Here is a 17,776-nt window from a genome sequence, read left to right as displayed (position 1 = left end):
CCCCTCAACTTACCCAACACCATATCCCTAGAGATACTAATTTCTGTCAGCTCCTCCCTCTCATTAGTCCCTATGTTTGCCGATATTCCTGGGAGGTTATTTGTGTCCTCCTTTGTGAATACAGAACCAAAGTATGAGTTTAGTTGGTCTGCCATTTCCTTATTCTCCATTATATATTCTCCCGAATCGGACTGCAAGGGACCGACTTGGGATTTTACCAGTCTTTTCCTCCTGATATACCGATAAAAGCTTTTGCAGTCTGTCTTTATGTTTGCTGCAAGTTTACTTTCGTATTCTATTTTCCCCTTCCTGATTAATCCCTTTGTCCTCTTTTGCTGTATCCTGTACTGCCCCCAATCTTCCGGTCTGGTGCTTTTTTTTGCCAGTTGATATGCCCTTTTTTTTGATTTTATGCTGTCCCTAATTTCCCTCGTTATCCACGGTTGAGCCACCTTTTTAGGTTTATTTTTATGCCAAACCGGTATAAACATGTTCTGGAATTCTTCCATTCTATCTTTGAATGCTTGCCATTGTCTATCCACTGTCAATCCCCCCAGAAACACCACCCAATCAATCTTACCCAATTCCCGTCTCATACCCTCGTAATTCCCTTTATTTAAGTTCTGGACCTTAGTCTCTGATTCAATTTCCTCACTCTCCATCTCGACTGAGAGCTCGATCATATTATGATCGCTCTGACCCAAGGGGCCTCGTACAAGAAGATTGCTGATAAGTCCCTTCTCATTGCACAATACCCAGTCTAAAATGGCCTGATCTCGAGTCGGCTCCTCGACATATTGGTCCAGATAACCGTCCCGAAAACATTCCAGGAATTCCTCCTCCTCAGAATTTTTACTAGTTTGGGTAGTCCAATCAATATGTAAATTAAAGTCACCCATGATGACAGCTGTGCTCTTATCGCATGCTTCTCTAATTTCCCTTTTTATGCCTTCCCTCACCTCCATATTACTATTTGGAGGCCTATATATCACACCCACTAACGTTTTCCTCCCCTTGCTATTTCTCATTTCTACCCATACAGATTCCGTTTCATCCGAGTTAATATCCTTCCTTTCCATTGCATTAATCCCCTCCTTTACCAGCAATGCTACCCCACCTCCCCTACCTTTTTGCCGATCCTTCCTAAATATTGTATATCCCTGGATGTTAAGTTCCCAGCCTTGCCCACCCTGCAGCCACGTTTCTGTAATCCCAATCAAATCATACTTGTTTACCTCTATTTCCACAACTAATTCATCCACCTTGTTCCTAATGCTTCTAGCATTAAGATACAAAGCCTTCAGGCTTGCTTTTTTCACACTCTCATTATGAATTAGTTTGGCCCTTTGTGTTTCTCTCCTTTGCTTATTGCTTCTCACCTTTCTACCATCTATTTCTAACTTCATATGACTTCCCTCTTTTCCACTACCTAGGTTCCCATCCCCCTGCCAAATTAGTTTAAATCCTCCCGAACCGCCCTAGAAAATATTACCCCGAGGACATCGGCTCCCTCACAGTTCAGGTGTAGACCGTCCCCTTGGTACAGGTCACTCCTCCCCAAGAACTGGTTCCAATGCCTCGAGAATTTAAATCCCTCTCCCTTGCACCACTGCTCAAGCCACGTATTTAGCTTATCTATCTTACTCTCTCTAAACTTATTAGCTCGTGGCACTGGTAGCAATCCAGAGATTACTACCTTTGAGGTCCTACTTTTCAATTTAGCTCCTAACTCCCTAAATTCAGCTTGTAGGACCTCCTCCCTCTTTTTACCTACATCGTTGGTACCTACATGTACCACGACAACTGGCTGATCCCCCTCCCCCTTCAGAATGCTCTGCACCCGCTCCGAGACATCCTTGACCCTTGCACCAGGGAGGCAACATACCATCTTGGAGTCTCGGTCTCGGCCACAGAAACTCCTATCTATCCCCCTTACAATTGAATCCCCTATCACTATAGCCCTATCCCTCTTTTTCCCGCCCTTCTGTGCAGCAGAGCCAGTCATGGTGCCCTGAACCTGGCTGCTGGTGCCTTCCCCTGATAAGTCATCTCCCCCAACAGTACCCAAAACGGTAAACCTGTTTTGGAGGGAGATGACCGCAGGTGACTCCTGCACTACCTTCCTGCCTTTACCCTGCCTTTTGGTCACCCATTTACTGTCTGAGCTAGCCTTTACCTGCGGTGTGACCAACTCACTGAATGTGCTATCCACAACATCCTCAGCATCGCGTATGCTCCAGAGTGAGTCCATTCGCAGCTCCAGCGCCGCCATGCGGTCTGCTAGGTCACTAACCTCAGCCGAGCGTAACTACGCCCAGATTGACAGGGAGGCCCTCAGCCTAGTGTGGGGAGTGAAGAAGTTCAATCACTATCTGCATGGGCAGAAGTTCACCTTGCTGACTGACCACCAACCACTTGTCTCCATCTTTAATCCAAAGAAGGGCGTTCCGGTGATGACTGCGCAACAGCTACAAAGATGGTCCCTTTTTCTAGGGGCGCACCAATATGAAATTGAGTATAAGGGCACGAAACAGCATGGAAACGCTGATGGGCTATCACGCCTGCCACTGCCTACTGCGGAGGAAGCACCAGCAGTGGATCCTGTCGAAATATTTCATTCGACTATAATTGAATGCTTGCCAGTAACTAACGCTGGTATAGAGAAGGAGACCCGAAATGACCCGACACTGTCTCGGGTATATGATTTGATGGTGACGGGATGGCCAGCACATGGCGACTCACTGTTGCCAGCATTCTCATCCAGAAGAGAACAGCTGTCAGTATGCCAGGGGACCTTGATGTGTGGATCCCGAGTGGTAATTCCACCCAAGTTAAGGGAGAGAGTGCTCAATGAGCTTCACGAAGGTCATCTGGGAGGGGTGAAAATGAAAAGCCTTGCTAGGGCTTATGTGTGGTGGCCGGGGATCGATCAGCAAATCGAGGACCTATCAAAGAGCTGCTCAGGATGCCAGAAGGTCCAAAATGCACCACCACATGCCCCTCTACACCCATGGGAGTGGCCCTCATCTCCATGGCAATGGGTGCATATTGATTTTGCTGGTCCATTCATGGACTCAATGTTTTTAATAGCCGTGGATGCGCACTCGAAATGGCCTGAGGTGATCAAAATGTCCTTCACCACCACGGAGAAAACTATTGCAGTCCTACGGACCATTTTTGCCAGGAACGGCTTGCCAGAGCAGATTTGCTCTGATAACGGACCACAGTTTGTGTCCGAAGAGTTTCGAAGATTTATGAAAAGGAATGGGGTAAGTCATTACACATCCGCCCCGTATCATCCAGCCACAAATGGATTGGCTGAGAGGTTCGTACAAACATTTAAAAAAGCAGTAAAGGCCATGTGGGATGACGACATTCCACTGCAGCATAAGGTGGACAATTTCCTGTTAGCCTACAGAAATGCGACACATGCAGTCACTGATGCGCTACCAATTACTGAGAAAGACTGGAAGTTAAGAGAGTAACAAACAGGCTTTTATTAGCTAAAGAACGAAGGCATGCCTCTAGTGGTCGACCGGTCCTGAATGCCTGGGGAACTGCAGAGCAGCCGCCTTTATACCAGGGCATATGGGTGGAGCCAGGGGCGGAGCCAGCTGAGGCATGCACAGACAGGTACAACAATGGGCAAGAGTGAACAACAGTGAAGTGAACAACAGTGAACAACAGTGGAGTGAACAACAGTGAACAACAGTGGTTTACCACATTCACCCCTTGCTTAAAAAATGAGTCCGACGGGGTGAAGTGTATTAAAAGTTCGTATAATTAAGTCTTTCTGGGGGTCTTGTATGCCGTCGTGATCGTCGTGGCGACGGCTGAGGTGGTGCAGCTTCCGACGCCGAGTCCCGCATGGGCCGGAGCACTGGCGTGTCGTCCTCATGGGTGTTGAGTTGGTTGGTGATCAATGACGGGTCACGGGGCCACGGCGTGCCGTCTACAGGAGTTAGGTATGGGTCCGTTGCCGCCGGTGCATTGTGGGTAGCGGTGAAGGGCAATGGTAGTGGGTAGTGGGTGATGTTGGTTTCAGGGGCCCCCGAGGGTGCGAGGTCTCGTATGGAGACTGTGTCCTCCCGCCCGTCCGGGTACGCAACGTAGGCATACTGAGGGTTGGTGTGGAGGAGGTTGACTGTCTCAACCAGGGGGGCCGTTTTATGGGTCCTCACGTGCTTCCGAAGTAGGACGGGCCCTGGAGACATCAGCCATGGTGGTAGCGAGGTCCCCGATGTGGACTTCCTAGGGAAGACGAACATTTTTTCGTGAGGGGTGGCGTTAGTGGCAGTACAGAGCAGTGACCGAATGGAGTGGAGCGCATCGGGGAGGACATCCTGCCAGCGGGAGGTTGGAAGGACCTTAGATTTTAAGGCTAGCAGGGCGGCCTTCCAAACTGTCGTGTTCTCTCTTTCTACCTGTCCGTTCCCCCGGGGGTTGTAGCTGGTGGTCCTGCTCGTGGCAATACCTCTCACGAGCAGGTACTGGCGGAGTTCGTCGCTCATAAACGATGAGCCCCGGTCGCTATGGATATAGCTGGGGAAACCGAACAAGGCGAAGAGGTCGTTCAGGCATTTAATGACCGTAGCACTGGTCATGTCTGGGCAGGGGATGGCAAACGGAAAACGGGAGTACTCGTCGATGATAGTGAGGAAGTACGCGTTGTGGTCAGAGGAGGGGAGGGGCCCTTTAAAATCGACGCTCAGGCGCTCAAAGGGGCGAGTGGCTTTTATCAGGTGTGCTCTGTCTGGCCTATAAAAGTGCGGTTTGCACTCGGCACAGACTTGACAGTTCCTGGTCATGGTCCTGACCTCCTCGATGGAGTAAGGCAGGTTGTGGGCCTTGATGAAATGGAAGAACCTGGTGACCCCCGGGTGGCAGAGGTCATTGTGGAGGGCCCGCAGTCTATCAACCTGTGCGTTGGCACATGTACCTCGCGATAGAGCATCCGGGGGCTCATTGAGTTTCCCGGGCCGGTACAAGATATCGTAATTGTAGGTGGAAAGTTCAATTCTCCACCTCAAAATCTTGTCGTTTTTGATTTTGCCCCTCTGCTTGTTATTAAACATAAAAGCAACTGAACGCAGGTCAGTGAGTAGGGTGAATCGTTTTCCGGCCAGGTAATGCCTCCAATGTCGCACAGCTTCCACAATGGCCTGGGCCTCCTTTTCGACAGAGGAGTGTCTGATTTCGGAGCCTTGGAGGGTTCGTGAAAAGAAGGCCACGGGCCTTCCCACCTGGTTAAAGGTAGCGGCCAGGGCAAAGTCGGACGCATCGCTCTCCACCTGGAAAGGGATGGACTCGTCCACCGCGTGCATGGTGGCTTTAGCAATGTCCTCTTTGATACGGTGGAAGGCTAAGCGGGCCTCTGCCGCCAGGGGAAAAGAGGTGGACTTGATAAGTGGACGGGCTTTGTCCGCATAATTAGGGACCCACTGGGCGTAGTAGGAGAAAAACCCCAGGCATCTCTTCAGGGCCTTGAGGCAGTGGGGCAGGGGAAGGTCCATAAGGGGACGCATCCGGTCGGGGTCGGGGCCGATGACTCCGTGTTCCACAACACAGCCAAGGATAGCGAGGCGGGTTGTGCGGAATATGCACTTCTCCTTGTTATACGTAAGGTTTAGGAGTTGGGCAGTGCGGAGGAATTTGTCGAGGTTGGCGTCATGGTCCTGCAGGTCATGGCCGCAGATGGTCACATTGTCCAGGTAGGGAAAAGTGGCCTGCAACGCATTCTGGTCGACCATCCGGTCCATCTCCCTTTGGAAAACGGAGACCCCGTTGGTGACGCCGAAGGGAACCCGAAGGAAGTGGTAGAGGCGGCCGTTTGCCTCGAAGGCAGTATACTGGCGGTCCTCATAGCGGATAGGGAGTTGGTGATATGCTGACTTAAGGTCAATGGTGGAGAATATGTGGTATTGTGCGATCTGATTGACCATATCAGATATGCGGGGGAGGGGGTATGCGTCCAGTTGGGTGTATCGATTAATTGTTTGGCTGTAGTCAATGACCAGGCGCTGCTTCTCGCCGGTCTTGACGACCACAACCTGGGCTCGCCAGGGGCTGGTGCTAGCTTCAATAATCCCCTCCTTCAGGAGCTGCTCCACCTCAGATTTAATAAAAACTCTGTCACCAGCGCTGTATCGCCTGCTTTTGGTGGCGATGGGCTTACAGTCGTGGGCGAGGTTAGCGAACAACGGGGGGGGGTGACTTTAAGCGTGGAGAGGCTGCAAAAGGTGCGCGGCGGGAAATTTGAAAACTGCTGGTTGCAGACTGTGAGTGGGGGAAGGGGTCCACCGTACGCCATCGTGACACTCTTAAGGTGGCACTGAAAATCCAACCCCAGTAGAACGGCAGCGCAGAGATGGGGCAGGACAAGCAGTTTAAAGTTTCTGTACTCTGTGCCCCTCACCGAAAGGGTCACCACGCAGTAGCCGCCGACGTCTGCTGAATGGGACTTGGAGGCCATAGAGACCCGGTGGCGCGCTGGCAGGACCGGGAGAGAGTAACGCCGCACCGTGTCGGGGTGGATAAAGCTCTCCGTGCTCCCGCAGTCGAAAAGGCAGGTCGTGGCGCGGCCGTTTACCTTAATGTCCATCATGGACCTGGCTAGTTGGTGAGGTCTAGATTGATCCAGTGTAACGGAGGCCAGCGTAGGGTCAGGCGTGTCGCTGCAGTCATCAGGTGAGGCGGTGGGTGAGTCGGGGGCCCGTTGCAAAAATGGCGGCCGGAACGGATCACCCATGGTCGAAGGCGTCCAAGATGGCGTCCAAGATGGCGGCGCCCATGATCCACACGCGGCTGGAGGCGTACAAGATGGCGTCCAAGATGGCGGCGTCCAAGATGGTGGCCCGCTCGGCCCACATGCGGCACTGCTGGAGTTTGGGGTAGGTTTAGCCTTGCAGATGCTGGCGTAGTGCCCTTTCTTCCCACAACCAGAGCAAGTAGCGTTTTTCGCCGGGCAGCGCGCTCTGGGGTGTTTGGCTTGGCCACAGAAGTAACACTTCGGGCCCCGGGACATCGCTGCAGAAGTTGGGCCGTTGGCGGGATGTGACGGGGTGGCGCGGTGCAGGGTGGCGGTCCTACCGTGTCCCAGGATGGTGGCGCCTGCGCCATCCACGATGCGGCCACGCGGTCAGGGGAGTAGGCGTCCATATTCCGGTGGGCCACATCTAGCGAGAGTGCGAGGGCCGTGGCCTTCTTCAGGTCGAGTTCGCCCTGCTCCAACAGTCTCTGCCGGGTGTAGTTGGACCTGAGGCCCGCGACGAAGGCGTCCCGGACAAGTTCCTCCGTGTACACCGCGGCCGACACCTCTTTACATTTGCAGGCCCGGCCGAGCACCTTCAGCGCCCGTAGGTATACCTCCATCGATTCCCCGGGTTGCTGTTTGCGGGACCCCAGGAGGTGTCTGGCGTAAACCTCATTTACCGGGCGTGCGTACTGTTCTTTAAGGAGGTCGAGAGCACCCTTGTAGGTAGTCGCATCTTGGATGAGCGAACAAGCTTGGTGGTTCACCTTGGAGGTCAGAATTTTTAGTTTGTCGCCATCGTTTTGAACAGTTTCGACGGAGGCTTCTAGGAAAAATTCGAAGCATCGCAGCCAGTGTGCGAACTTGGTAGATGAATCCGCCTCTTGAGGGTCTAGTTCCAGGCGTGCTGGTTTGAGGATTTGCTCCATCGAAAAAAAGTTTAGCTAATAAAATTGATGCACTATCAATTAGTGAGAAAGACTGGAAGTTAAGAGAGTAACAAACAGGCTTTTATTAGCTAAAGGACGAAGGCATGCCTCTAGTGGTCGACCGGTCCTGAATGCCTGGGGAACTGCAGAGCAGCCGCCTTTATACCAGGGCATATGGGTGGAGCCAGGGGCGGAGCCAGCTGAGGCATGCACAGACAGGTACAACAATGGGCAAGAGTGAACAACAGTGAAGTGAACAACAGTGAACAACAGTGGTTTACCACAGTCACCAACCAGGCCCCGGCCATGATGTTCTTTAACCGAAGGTTGAGATCTCGTCTGGATTTGCTCAGACCAAATGTACGAAGAGATGTTGAGAGTAAGCAATTCCAGCACATCAATGAGAAGCCGACAAGGAGCTTCAATGTAGGGCAACCAGTCTTGGCCCGCGACTACCGAACAGAGAAATGGCAACCAGGAACGATATGCACACGGCAGGGGCCACTAATGTACACAGTGGATGTTGGGGAGAACATTGTGAGACGCCATGTCGACCAGATCCTAGCGTCACAGGAATGAGTCAACCCCATGTCTCGCGTACCTGGTGATGAACCCAACATACAGGTAGCATCTACCCCAGAAACAGTAGCATCGGAAGCTGATGAACCAACCGACGACAGGGGGCCAGAATCGCCTCCGCACCAAGAGCAAGACACTCAGGAAAGGCGCTATCCAGAAAGGATCAGGAAGCCGCCCCAAAGACTGAATTTATAAATGGACTATTTTCAGTTAATGTGCATGTTAAAAGTGTTAATTGTTAAATGAATGTTATGGTACTGTTAATCTAAAAGGAGAGGAATTGTAGTGTATGTACCTTTAAGGGGAGAACTACTTTTTACAGCTCCTGTATACTGTAGTACCGGCAGTGACCACAGTTGTATATAAACCCTGAGTAGCGATCTGTACTGTTAGTTTTTGGGTGACTCTCATCCAGTAAACACCTGTTGATTGTTCCTCTGCAGTCTCTGTCGATTTATTGAAGGACACCATACATCAAGATTCATGGATTTAACATTGGGGCTGAAGGAGATTACAGAGATAGGGAGGGGCAAAGCTATGGGGGGGATTTGAAAACAAGGATGAGAATTTTGAAATCGCGGCGTTGCTTAACTGGGAGCCAATGAAGGTCAGCGAGCACAGGGTTGATGGGTGAACGGAACTTGGTGCAAGCTAGGACATGGGCAACCAAATTTTTGATGACCTCACATTTACGTAGGATAGAACGTGGGAGGCCAGCCAGGAGTGCATTGGACTAGTCAAGTCTAGAGGTAACAAAGATGTGGATGAGGGTTTCAGCAGCAGATGAGTTGAGGTGGGGCAGAGTCGGGTGATGTTCCGGAGGTGGAAATAGGCAGTCTTAGTTATGCCGCTGACATGTGGTCAGAAACTCATTTCAGGGTCAAATATGACACCAAGGTTGCAAACAGTCTGGTTCAGCCTCAGGCAGATGCTGAGGGATAGAGTCAGTGGCTAGGGAATGGAGTTTGTGGCAGGGTCCAAAGACAATGTCTTTGGGCCTAGAAATTGGGTATAGCCCCGCTTGAGGCGTTAGAACTGGCGCTGCGCAAAGTTTATAGCCAGACGCAACTTGTCGCCGCCTGGCGCGATATTGGGTTGCATCGCCCCCAAAAGTGATTGAGGTGCGACGTCAGATGTTGCACGGAACTCCTAAGGCGCAAAACTTCCGGCGCAACCCAATATCGGCGCAGACGGGCGTAGCGCAGGTGCTCTCAATTACCGAAAACCATGAGACTTCCAGGCGCCGGCCGGCTCTTAAAGGGGTGTGTCAGTCAGCCTCAGCTTCCACACTCAGCGCCTTGTAGGCCTCAGAATCGGCGCAGGCCCTTCTCTGGCGCAAAAACCTTGGACCAGATGGAGAAGGTGAGACAGAGAGCAGAGCGCTTCAGCAATGAGGCTCTGGAGCAATTGGTGGCCGCAGTGGAGCGCCGTCGAGAAGTTCTGTACCCAGACAATGGCAGGAGGCCGAATCAAAAGGAATACCGCCGAGCTTGGAGGGATGTTTCTCAGAGGGTCAACTCCAGCAGCATGGTGACCAGGAGCCCTGTACAGTGCAGGAAGAAATTCAACGACCTCACTCGGGTCGTGAGGGTGAGTGGTGTTTATTCAAACTTCTGAATCCCTCCATCTGCACCTGACTTTATGGCTACAGGGTGCGCGATGCCCCAATGGCCATGTGTCAGCAAGCACCCATGGCCCTTTCTGGGCACACACATGCACATTTGACTCAGGGCATCATGTAAGGGCTCTTCCACCATGGGGGGCATGAGGTGATCACTCAGGGCATCATGTAAGGGCTCTTCCACCATGGGGGGCATGAGATGATCACTCAGGGCATCATGTAAGGGCTCTTCCACCATGGGGGGCATGAGATGATCACTCAGGGCATCATGTAAGGGCTCTTCCACCATGGGGGGCATGAGATGATCACTCAGGGCATCATGTAAGGGCTCTTCCACCATGGGGGGCATGAGATGATCACTCAGGGCATCATGTAACATAACTTCCCCTTCTTTCCCCTGCAGTCCAAGCTGGCAAAGAATCGCAAAGACCAGCTTCGAACCAGTGGAGGACCTCCACAAGTGGTCACTCTCACGGATCTCGAGGAGAGAGTGCACCAGATTCTTGGAGGACGTCTGAGTGGTCCTGTTACCACTGCAGCTGCCGACCCCATTGTCGACAGCGATGGTAAGGTTCTCACCTTTTACAGCTGTCTCCTTCCATTGGTCCCCCCGCCAGCATGCTTTCTCACTGTGGAGCCATGTCATAGCCTTGCCGCAATCTGGCATGCCTTGCTGCCAACCTGTCCTTTTGCTAAAGCCACTCTTCCACCTCCCTGCTTTCAGATGCTGCATCACCAGCTCGGGATCCGGGCCCTGAAGCTGCCAGTGCCAGTGCCTCCGGAGGCGAGGATCAGGAGGAAGCCGGACCATCCGTTCCAGCCTCAGGGGAGCCTTCACATCTGCAGACTGGGGATAGTAGTTCCCTGGAGGGGAGGGGGGGGGGCTCTGATGAGGAGCCAGTTGCCGGAACAAGCGGCCTGCAGCAACGCGAGGGGGGTAGGCAAGTTCGGCCACCGGCTCCCCGGAGGGCAAGGCAGGGAACGATGACTGCTGCACAGAGTGCAGAGGAGGTGCGGAGTCTGGCTGAAATGAGCACCCAGGCCCAGATCAGGCACACTGAGCTGATGGCTGCAGTGGGAAGGATGCCTCAGTTGATAGAAACACTGGCAAAGAGTGTGCTGGACTTTGGGGCAGCAATGGAGAGGACTGTCCAGGGCTTCGGGGCAGCAATGGAGATGACTGTCCAGGGCTTCGAGGCCGCTATGGAAAGGACTGTTCAGAGCTTCGGACAATCCCTGGAAAGGTCTGTCCAGGGCTTGTCCGAGGCAGTGGAATGGACTGCTCTGGCCTTGTCCGAAGCAATGGAAAGAACTGTCCAGGGCTTCTCTGAAGCACTGGCACCTGCCACACAGGTCTTCACTGCTGCCACGCAGTCACTTGCTGGCCTTGTCCACACCCAGATTGAGGCAACGCGAACTCTCACTGCTGCCACCCTATCTGCATCAGTTAGGATCACCCCGGGCCCTTCCAGTACCACACGAGGCCAGGAATCAGTGGAGCAGTCGATTGTGGTGGCTGAGCCATACCGGTCCCCTCAGAGAGCCAGTGTGTCATCCGACCATGGTGCAGGTGTCCTCTCACGGCAGGTGACCATTGCTCATGCCACCACTGGAACGTCTGCAATGCAGCTGCCACCACCTGCAGTGCACACTGCTTCCAGCCATGCCCAGATCAAGCAGCCAGCCTCCGCACCCTCCAAGCCCAGAGGTCGTCTAGGCCGTCCCTCAGGGGCTTCTGCGATTCCAGACAGTCAGCAGGCGTCCCCCAGCCTTGACGCCGCCACTGGGGTTCAATTACGTAGGAGCAGCAGGGAGGGAAGGGGCCGACCGCGAAAGAGAAGTCGGTCTCCATCAAGGGGCCAGCAGTAGAGGGAGTTGCTGAGACGTTTCTTCCTCCAAATTCAAGGACGCCCTCAACTGTTGTGATTGTTTGTGATGGTTTGTTTAGTTTTGCGGCTTTGCCAGAGAGTTCACTGTTATTTTGTTAGTTATGGTTTCTGTTGACATGACATTGTTATGCTGGAAGGAAGCACTTTTTTGACAATAAAGAATTTTTAAAATTTACAATGGTACTCGTAACTTTTTACACTCATGGTGGCCTTCATAGGCTTTGTACGATCCGAAGTGCGCAGGACGAATGACAGCCATCATTCCGTCAGAGGGGCCTAGAACCGAGTCCTTATGAGCCTCTGACGGATGGCCCTTCCAGTTTTAGGAGCCCTCCCACCTTCCTCCTCCTCCTCCTCCTCCTCCTCCTCGTCCGCATGCTCCTCCTCCTCCTCCTCAACCGCCTGCTCTTCCTCCTCCTCCTCCTCCTCCTCGTCTGCCTGCTCTGCTGGACCTTGAGGGTCGGCTGGCATTGGCTGGGTTCATCGAATGGCCAAGTTGTGGAGCATGCAGCAGACGACGACGATGCGACCCACTTGCTCCAGCGAGTACTGCAGGGCTCCCCCCGAATGGTCCAGACAGCGGAAACACTGTTTGAGCACACCAATAGTGTGCTCCACAATGTTCCTGGTCGCCTGATGGCTGCTGTTGTAAAGCTCTTCTGCCGGGGTGGCGGGCAAACGGAATGGGGTCATGAGCCATGGGCAGAGAGGATAGCCCTTGTCGCCCAGAAGCCAGCCTCGTGGGTGAGCTGGGCCCTCAAAAAGGTCAGAAACTGAGGTCTGCCGCAGGATGAACGCACCGTGGCTGCTCCCAAGGAATTGTGCGTTGACTGCCATGATCATCTGGCGGTGGTCACAGACCAGCTGGACATTGAGGGAGTGGAACCTGTTAGATCCATGTATCTTAATGTTGTGTCCTTCAATAATCAGACAAAAGACTGCAGGGAACGATCAACAGGTGTTTACTGAATGAGGGTTACTCTAGAACTAAGTGTACAGATCACTACACAGGGTTTATATACAGGTGTGGTCACTGCCAGTACTACAGTATACAGGAGCTGTAAAAAGTAGTTCTCCCCTTAAAGGTATATACATTACAATTCCTCCCCTTTTAGATTAACAGTACCATAACACTCATTTAACAATTAAATATCAAACTAATTACAATTAACACTTTTAACATGCAACATTAGCTGAAAATAGTCTATTTATAAATTCAGTCTTTGGGGAGGCTTCCTGATCCTTTCTGGATAGCGCCTTTCCCGAGTGTCTTGCTCTTGGTGCGAAGGCGATTCTGGCCCCCTGTCGTCGGTTGGTTCATCAGCTTCCGATGCTACTGTTTCTGAGGTAGATGCGACCTGTATGCCGGGTTCCTCACGAGGTACGTATGGCCGAGACATGGGGTTGACTCGTTCCTGTGACTCTAGGATCTGGTCAGCATGGCGTCTCACAATGTTCTCCCCAACATCCACTGTGTACATTAGTGGCCCCTGCCATGTGCATATCGTTCCTGGTTGCCATTTCTCTGTTCGGTAGTCGCGGGCCAAGACTGGTTGCCCTACATTGAAGCTCCTTGTCGGCTTCTCATTGATGTGCTGGAATTGCTTACTCTCAACATCTCTTCGTACATTTGGTCTGAGCAAATCCAGACAAGATCTCAACCTTCGGTTAAAGAACATCATGGCCGGGGCCTGGTTGGTGACTGCATGTGTCGCATTTCTGTAGGCTAACAGGAAATTGTCCACCTTATGCTGCAGTGGAATGTTGTCATCGCACATGGCCTTTACTGCTTTTTTAAAGGTTTGTACGAACCTCTCAGCCAATCCATTTATGGCTGGATGATACGGGGCGGATGTGTAATGCCTTACACCATTCCTTTTCATAAATCTTCGAAACTCTTCGGACACAAACTGTGGTCCGTTATCAGAGCAAATCTGCTCTGGCAAGCCGTTCCTGGCAAAAATGGTCTGTAGGACTGCAATAGTTTTCTCCGTGGTGGTGAAGGACATTTTGATCACCTCAGGTCATTTCGAGTGCGCATCCACGGCTATTAAAAACATTGAGTCCATGAATGGACCAGCAAAATCAATATGCACCCATTGCCATGGAGATGAGGGCCACTCTCATGGGTGTAGAGGGGCATGTGGTGGTGCATTTTGGACCTTCTGGCATCCTGAGCAGCTCTTTGTCAGGTCCTCGATTTGCTGATCGATCCCCGGCCACCACACATAAGCCCTAGCAAGGCTTTTCATTTTCACCCCTCCCAGATGACCTTCGTGAAGCTCATTGAGCACTCTCTCCCTTAACTTGGGTGGAATTACCACTCGGGATCCACACATCAAGGTCCCCTGGCATACTGACAGCTGTTCTCTTCTGGATGAGAATGCTGGCAACAGTGAGTCGCCATGTGCTGGCCATCCCTTCACCGTCAAATCATATACCCGAGACAGTGTCGGGTCATTTCGGGTCTCCTTCTCTATACCAGCGTTAGTTACTGGCAAGCATTCAATTATAGTCGAATGAAATATTTCGACAGGATCCACTGCTGGTGCTTCCTCCGCAGTAGGCAGTGGCAGGCGTGATAGCCCATCAGCATTTCCATGCTGTTTCGTGCCCTTATACTCAATTTCATATTGGTGCGCCCCTAGAAAAAGGGACCATCTTTGTAGCCGTTGCGCAGTCATCACCGGAACGCCCTTCTTTGGATTAAGGATGGAGACAAGTGGTTGGTGGTCAGTCAGCAAGGTGAACTTCTGCCCATGCAGATAGTGATTGAACTTTTTCACTCCCCACACTAGGCTGAGGGCCTCCCTGTCAATCTGGGCGTAGTTACGCTCGGCTGAGGTTAGTGACCGAGACGCAAAGGCTACTGGCCTCTCTGAGCCATCCGGGAATTTGTGCGACAGCACCGCTCCAATGCCATAGGGTGATGCATCACACGCCAACCGAATTGGTAGTGCTGGGTTGAAATGAGCCAACACCTCTTTTGATGTGATCAATGCTTTGCTCTTCTGGAAAGCTCGTTTACATTCGTCACTCCACTTCCATGGTACCCCCGTTTGCAGTAGGGTGTTCAGTGGGTGTAGTACGGTAGAAAAATTCGGCAAGAACTTATGGTAGTCGTTCACCAGCCCGAGGAACGACCTCAGTGTGGTAAACCACTGTTATACCTGCCTGTGTGTGTGTTCGTATTCCACTGTGTACATGTCTGTACATGCCTCGGCTGACTCCTCCCACGAGTCCAGGTATAAAGGTGACTGCTCCACAGTCCCTCTGTATTCTGGACTGGTCGACCACTCGAGGCACACCTTCATTCTCTTGTTAATAAAAGCCTGTTAGTTACTCGCTTAAGCTCAGTCTTTTGAGTAATTGATAGCGCATCAATTTTATTAACAAGATTTTTTATAATGGAGAAGATCCTCACACCAGCATGCCTGGACTTAGACCTTCGGGAGGCGGACGCATCCACCAAGTTTGCTCACTGGCTTAGGTGCTTTGAAAGATTCCTGATCGCCTCCGCTGCAACGGTCAAATCGGATGAGGACAAACTGGATGTCCTGACCTCCAAAGTGAACCACCGAGCGTACTCGGTCATCCAGGACGTGACCTCGTACACGGCTGCTCTCAAGCTCCTCAAGGACCAGTACACACGCCCAGTGAATGAGGTGTACGCCAGGCACCTCCTGGGGAGTCGTAAACAACAACCGGGGGAATCGACTGAGGAATACCTTCAGGCACTGTCTGTGCTTGGCCGGGCCTGTGGTTGTAAGGATGTAAAGGCCGCCGCGTACACAGAGGAACTTATCCGGGACGCTTTTGTAGCGGGCCACAGGTCCAATTGCACCCGACAGCGACTGTTGGAGCAGAGTGACCTCGACCTCAACAAGGCCTCTGAACTCGCACTATCATTGGACGCAGCGTACCGGGGCATGGATGCCTACTCCTCTGCACCGTGGACGCCGCGGGGAACGACAGCCTGGGACACTGTAGGACCGTCTCATAGCGCCGTGCCACCCCAGCCACATCCCAGCAATGGCCCAACTACCGCAGCAGTGTCCCAAGGCCAGAAATGCTACTTCTGTGGCCAGGCCAAACACCCCAGAGCGCGCTGCCCGGCGAAAAATGCGATCTGCTCGGGCTGCGGGAAGAAGGGACACTACGCCAGCATCTGCAGGGCCAAAGCCACCCCGAACCCCAGCAGCGCCGCGTGTGGGCTGTGCGGGTCGCCATCTTGGGCCTCCCCAGCCATGTGCGAACCACCGGAACAGCAGCCATTTTGGACGCCTCCAGCCACATGGGGATCATGGACGCCGCCATCTTGGACGCCAGCCGGGGTGCAGCAGGCCCCCAACACCGCCTCATCTGATACCCGCAGCGACACACCGATCGCTACGCTGGCCTCCGTTACGCTGGACCAAGCGAGACCGCACCAACTGGCCCGGTCCACAATGGACATTAAGGTAAATGGTCACGAAACAACCTGCCTTTTTGACTCTGGGAGCACGGAGAGCTTCATCCACCCCGACACGGTGCGGCGTTGCTCTCTCCCAGTCCTGCCTGCGCACCAACGGATTTCTATGGCCTCCGAGTCCCAGTCGGCGGACATTGGCGGCTACTGCGTGGTGACACTCTTAGTAGACGGGACTGTGTACGATAATTTTAAACTTCTGGTCCTGCCTCACCTCTGCGCTGCCGTTCTACTGGGGTTAGATTTTCAGTGCCACCTCAAAAGTGTTACGATGGCGTACGGTGGACCCCTCCCCCCACTCACAGTCCGCAGCCAGCAGCTTCCAAATTGCCCGCCGCGCACCAGGTGCAACCTCTCCACACTCAGAGTCACCCCCCCCGCACTGTTTGCTAACCTCACCCCCGACTGTAAGCCCATCGCCACAAAGAGCAGGCGATACAGTGCCGGGGACAGGGTTTTCATTAAAACCGAAGTGGAGCGGCTCCTGAAGGAGGGGATTATTGAGGGCAGCACCAGCCCCTGGCGAGCCCAGGTTGTGGTCGTTAAGACTGGCGAGAAGCAGCGCCTGGTCATCGACTACAGCCAGATAATAAATCGCTACACCCTGCTGGACGCTTACCCACTCCCCCGCATAGCTGATATGGTCAACCAGATCGTGCAGTACCGCGTCTTCTCGACCATTGACCTGAAATCAGCGTACCACCAGCTCCCTATCCGCCCTGAGGACCGCCAGTATACTGCCTTTGAGGCAAACGGCCGCCTCTATCACTTCCTTAGGGTTCCCTTTGGTGTCACCAACGGGGTCTCCGTCTTCCAAAGGGAGATGGACCGGATGGTCGATCAAAATGCGTTGCAGGCCACTTTCCCATATCTGGACAATGTGACCATCTGCGGCCATGACTTGCAGGACCATGACGCAAACCTCGAAAAATTCCTCTGCACCGCCCAACTCCTGAACCTGACGTATAACAAGGAGAAGTGCATATTCCGCACAAGCCGCCTCGCCATCCTTGGCTGTGTTGTGGAACACGGAGTCATCGGTCCCGACCCCGACCGGATGCGTCCCCTTATGGAACTCCCACTGCCCCACTGCCTCAAGGCCCTGAAGAGGTGCCTAGGGTTTTTCTCCTATTACGCCCAGTGGGTCCCCTACTATGCGGACAAGGCCTGTCCGCTGATCAAGTCCACCTCTTTTCCCTTGACGGCAGAGGCCCGCTTAGCCTTCCACCGTATCAAGGAAGACATTGCCAAAGCCACCATGCACGCAGTGGACGAATCCATCCCCTTCCAGGTGGAAAGCGACGCGTCCGACTTTGCCCTGGCCGCTACCCTTAATCAGGCGGGGAGAACCGTGGCCTTCTTTTCACGAACCCTCCAGGGCCCGGAGACCAGACACTCCACTGTTGAGAAGTAGGCCCAGGCTATTGTGGAGGCTGTGCGTCATTGGAGGCACTACCTGGCCGGAAAACGATTTACCCTGCTCAATGACCAGCGTTCAGTTGCTTTTATGTTTAACAACAAGCAGAGGGGCAAAATCAA

Source organism: Somniosus microcephalus, chromosome 16 (assembly GCF_052327205.1).
Source record: "Somniosus microcephalus isolate GS21.2 chromosome 16, FLI_Smic_1.0, whole genome shotgun sequence".
Lineage (NCBI taxonomy): Eukaryota > Metazoa > Chordata > Chondrichthyes > Squaliformes > Somniosidae > Somniosus > Somniosus microcephalus.
Note: the sequence above shows the minus strand (reverse complement) of the source record.